This window comes from Silene latifolia, chromosome 11, assembly GCF_048544455.1.
Source record: "Silene latifolia isolate original U9 population chromosome 11, ASM4854445v1, whole genome shotgun sequence".
In the NCBI taxonomy this organism is placed as follows: domain Eukaryota; kingdom Viridiplantae; phylum Streptophyta; class Magnoliopsida; order Caryophyllales; family Caryophyllaceae; genus Silene; species Silene latifolia.
This window is the reverse complement of record NC_133536.1, coordinates 111,826,460-111,832,341: the sequence shown is the minus strand read 5'-3', so window position 1 is coordinate 111,832,341 and position 5,882 is coordinate 111,826,460.

The window sequence follows — 5,882 nt, the reverse complement described above, 5'->3', positions numbered from 1 at the left end:
TCGTGTTGGTAACCAATTACATTCAGGTATGATTGATTGCTATACAGGTTAAGGGAGTGACCCTGAATCCTGAACATTTGTTTATGCATATTATAGAAAATTGATAAATGAATATATTAAGCAGAAACAATTTTTCAGGATTCAAGTAAAGCGGTTTTTATTAGAATAGTAGGCATGTGAATTTATAGACAGATAGGCAGGAAAAGAATGCACTTTTTCACGTATCATGTTCGGGAAAGGCATATTGATCATTCACGAATTTCATATGATACATTCAGAAGAGTAAGTTTGGGTTTTTACCTTGAACATGCAGGATAAAATTTACCACGAGTATGATTATGCTTTATGCGTGGAACATTTTTGGATGGGTGACATTCCAAGATGTTGGAATCATGTACCCTTGTAGTGTTTGTATCCTGTAAGTGCCTTGTCAAATAATTGAATCAATTGGGTAGGAGCCTTCTAATGTAAGAGCTTGTTTTGCCTTATGATATATCTTTAGTATTTGGGAAGACTTTTTGCAAGATAAGGTGCTCTGTCTTTGAAAACTTTATTCTTGACATTCTTGTTGTAACTTTTGGCTACTGCGTGGTGTTAGGATGTTATATTGATTCTGGCTCTATCTCTTAGCTCTTCCTTCAAGGCCAGGCTTGTCATTTGTTTTAATTGTGTTCAGGCCGTATCTTGGTGTTGGTATGTACCTCTGCAAGGATTACTACTTTCAAACCATGGACCAGGGAACAAGGAACATGAGCGCCAGGGTATAACTTTTGGAGTTCTCATATCTGCCCATTGGCTAGTTGTACCTCTTTAGCCCATCTACCCTGCTTCCTGATCATCTTCTATCCACTTAGAGAAATAGTCAGTCATGACTAATTTAAATATTTTCTGCTCTGGAGCCCGGGTAGTTTTCCTATTAAATCCTTGCCCTACTTCATGCTTACCCAGGGTGTGGAGATTGAGCGCAGTAATTTTGATGACTGGTGAATGATCGGAGCATGCTTTTGACAGCCTTTATATTTTGTGATGTAATCCAGGCAATTGGCTCTCAGGGTTGGCCAATGTAGCCATTCCTGAACACTTGCTGGTCAGGCTTCTACCTCCTTTGTGGTTGCCATAATATCCACCATGTATGTCCTGGAGATCTTGCTTAGCTTCAAGTGGTTTAAGATACCTCAAGTATGGACCAACCTCATGTCTACTCTGTATTACTATAACTCATGTCCGCATCTAGTAGACTTTTACTTGCATAACAGGCTGGGTGTTCTTGATCATTATCTTCCCTAATCGAGATTGTACTGATTGTTGCCTCAATCAAAAGAATGCGTAAACTGATAGTGATTCTCTTTTGCGTGGCTTGGCCAGTAACAAAGGAGTAGAAAGTGATGGGAAATTAGCGTCAATCTCCTACGTGCAACGGAAGCAACCAACCGACAAGTAAACCGTAAAAGTAAATAAATGTAAGCAATAATAAGATGAGACGAAATTTTAGGATCAAACCCAGGGCAAAACCTTCCAAACCGGAAGTAATACCCACTAGCCAAATAGACTAGAATCCACTATAATAATATAGTACCAGTACAACGTAACCGTCTCGAATTAATACCAATTCGAAACCCACAATAATATAAGATAACAACCTCTAGCCCTCCAATAATATTAGTCAATGTCACTACTATTACCCCTAGAGTAACCTCCTAAATTATTGTATAAAAACACCCGTTATACTGCCTCTCACTCTCAAACCCGACTTGCTACTTTCTACCAAGTTAAGTCACCTTATTTGATATTTGTTGTGAGATACATTTTCCAAAGGATTTACAATCCTTTATATATAGCAACATGAAATGACGTTAGATTTTACACCATAAAATGACTTCACGTTATGATACAAATGAGTTAATACAATTCATTCGTTTCACCAATTGCTAATGCAACTATCACACAATGTTAAGCTAATGCATTGACACTCATTTAACCCTACCTAAGTTACATGTACATTATTAATTTTATGGAACATGTAACACTTAGCAAATTTAATACCTTGTGTTGGATGTTTTTACCCAAAAAATCTCCCCCTCCAACACAAGAGACCATAACCGAGGAAACAACCATTGGCCTTTTGAAATTAGCAGCTGCACACCCGAGTTAGAGCCCGTCCTCACCCCTAACTCAATATCACGGCCAATGCACCGTGTACAGCCTATAACCCAGTCAATGGTGTTACTTGACTCCGAAGATAAACCTCTTGCTCTCCACCTTCCAACGAGCAGGAATTTTAACAGTGTGCCCGTCTGTAACTTGAAAATAATTTACCTTTGTTGCCTCTTCCGCAAACGAAACACGTGCACGACTTTTCCGTTTCCAATAATCCTGTGAGGTTTTTATTGTATATGCATCCAGACGGTATAAACCATGACGTAGCTCCCCCTACATGAGGACCATAGAACCCTTAGTAACTTTCATTACTCGCCCATAAGTTTTACACCCATAACTTTCGGAGTCTAGTTGACTAAGTGAAATTAAATCCTCCCACCACTTTAGAACATATGCAACCTTGTCCAAAGTGTGCACCACCCCATTTGACAATTTTATTTTTACCACCCCAAGACCCATGAAATTAACTGTTGAGTTATCAGCCAAACTCAACATCCTAGCCACGCCTTCTTGGAGCTCATCAAAACTATCTTTTCGGGTGCAAACATGGTTGACATAACCAGAATCTAATATCCATTCTTCCTTGGAACACACGTCGTTCACATCCGTGACCGCAAATATGTCACTACCATCGGTAAGGAAACAACCACTACTTCCTTCACCGGCAACCAAGTTGGTGTCACCCTTCTCTTCTTCATTCCCCCATTTATTAGGACAGAACCACCTAATATGCCCAAGGTCACCACACTTGAAACACTTCACATCATTTTTCCTTGAAGCATTCCTGGATCGAGACCTTCCATTCTTCGATCCATCCTCCCTGTTAAACGATCGACCTCTCCCATCCCGAGCAACTGCAATTGTACCCATACTGTCACTCCGTACCCCAGCCTTGTCCTTCTTCCTCGCATCAAAGGACAATAAAGCAGTTTGTGCTTGCTCCACCGTGATGGTGTCTTTACCGCACAAAATAGTATCCACATAAGTCTCATATGTGTCCGGGAGAGAATTGAGGAGTAATAACGCCTTAGCTTCCTCCTCAAGCTTTACTTCGATCTTCTTTAACTCGTATAACAGTCCATTCAACAAATTCTCATGTCCAATTAAATTATCATGCTCGTCCATCCTCAACCGATATAACCACCGCTTCAACAACAGCTAGTTGGTCAAACTGTTTGCCAGGTAGAGCTTCTCCCACTTTTCCCATATCACTGATGGAGAGTCATCATCAAGAACACAATTGATGACAGAATCCGAGATGCACAACCTAATAGGACTTGCACACTTAGTGCAAACCTCTTCCCAGTTGTCATCACTTATCTTCTTCGGCTTACCATCATCTCCTTTCGAGGCTCTAGCCAAGCCAAGATGAACCAGGAGATCCTTCATCCTTCTTTGCCAAAGGGTGAAACTACTTTTACCATCAAATTTTGGTACTGAAAATTGAGACCACATATTTGACATCCTTGCCAATTAAACCAGCCACCAGACCGAGTCTAATGGCTCTGATACCACTAATGGGAAATTAGCGTGAATCTCCCACGTGTAACAGAAGCAACCAACCGACAAGTAAACCGTAAAAGTAAATAAAGGTATGCAATAATAAGATGAGACGATATTTTAGGGCCAAACCCATGGCAAAACCTTCCAAACCGAAAGTAAAACCCACTAGCCAAATACTCTAGAATCCACTATAATAATATAGTACCAGTACAACGTAACCGTCCCGAATTAATACCAATTCGAAACCCACAATAATATAAGATAACAACCTCTAGCCCTCCAGTAATATTAGTTAATGTCACTACTATTACCCCTAGAGTAACCTCCTAAATTATTGTATAAAAACACCCGTTATACTGCCTCTCACCCTCAAACCCGACTTGCTACTTTCTACGAAGCTAAGTCACCTTGTTTGATATTTGTTGTGAGATACATTTTCCAAAGGATTTAGAATCCTTTATATATAGCAACATGAAATGACGTTAGATTTTACACCATAAAATCACTTCACGTTATAATACAAATAAATTAATACAATTTATTCATTTCACCAAGTGCTAATGCAATTTTCACGCAATGTTAAGCTAATGCATTGACACACATTTAACACTACCTAAGTTACATGTACATTATTAATTTTATGTAACATGTAACACTTAGCAAATTGAATACCTTGTGTTGAATGTTTTCACCCAACAAAAAGATAGTTTGGAATGTTGTCACATGATCAGGAATCCACACGAATAATTGTGTTTTCCTTCCAGGGAGGTTATATAAAGCTTTGCATGTTTCTCAAGGTCTGGATAAGAATCTGTCTAGGGCTGTAACTTTTCCTACCAACGTTTGGACGTCCTGAACTAACTTGGATGATTAGAAGTCCAGTGTTGTTTTAATCTGTTCAGGACAGCCTTCTATGCCTCTTTTCGTTTCCTTGTAACTTATAAGCTTAACACATGGCACACAAAGTTGCACTTGGCAGGACTCAAATATCTTTCAAAGATATCACAAGTAGCTTTTAAATAATTCACATGAATTATTCAATATCAACCATGTCGACTAACTGGTCAGGATAGATTATATCTCCAATTATCCATGTATTGTTAAGCATTAAAGGTAACAATTCTATTGGTTCAAAGTTTCTAATTCTATGGTGAAAAAGCTTGATATATAATAAGAAAAAGTGAATGAGTAATCATGTGAGAATTCATTAAGGTAGTGTGATGATAGATCTAAGCATATCGGGACTGACCGGTCAGGCGAGGCCAGTTTATCTTTCCAAAACAGTCAGGTCAGACTGATTTTCTCTCCAAAAACAGTCAGGACAGGCTGACTTTTCCCTCCAAAAACAATCAGATCAAGCTGATTTTCTCTCCAAAAACAGTCAGGTCAGGCTGATTTTCTCTCCAAAAACAGTCAGGTCAGGCTTGACTAACACTAGTGTATCAGGACTAACTAAGAATATCATTTGTAAGATGGTTGTTTTTTAAAAATACTTTATCCATAGTTGTTTTTGAATTTGTACTCAAATGACATATATATTTAAATGTTATAGAAAGGATAAGGACTTATCTGTGTAGAAATATTTGAACACCTTTGTTAGGCCAGGATTATATTCTGACCAGACTTTGTGCAGCTTGGATTTGGCTGGGGCATTCTAGCCAGGCTAGCAGATGACGACCAGGCATCAGCCAAGAGAGGGAATGAAGGACAGACCTATCACGATAGATTAATAGCCCTGATAAGATTGGACTGTCCTGCACCAATATTGTTCAGGGCTGACTTTGAAGCCCTTTCCGGTCAGGACTAAGTTTCCTAACCACGCTTGGGTTTTTGAAGTTCAAAGTTGCATCTCTTAAGAACGTCAAATTATTAGACTTAATAAAATCTAAAATTTAAATGTAGAAGTAAGATCAAAGTACCAAAATTTTAAGGGTTATTTCATACGAATAATCCAACCTATACCTCGTCTTCTCATATTAATCTGAACCATGTTTTAACCTAGATTAATCTGAACTATATCCTCATTTCTCTCACAATGCTCCAAGTAACCAGATACCCATTGATAAGGTCACAATTTTTTTAAAAAAAAATATCTAAAATCATTAAAACTATGATAACTCGGAACTTTCCAAAGTCATCCCCTTCACATACTTTTGACTTCTCCATCACCAACCACAAAACATTATAACCACCGTCACACCATTTCCCTCCTTCCTCTCTGC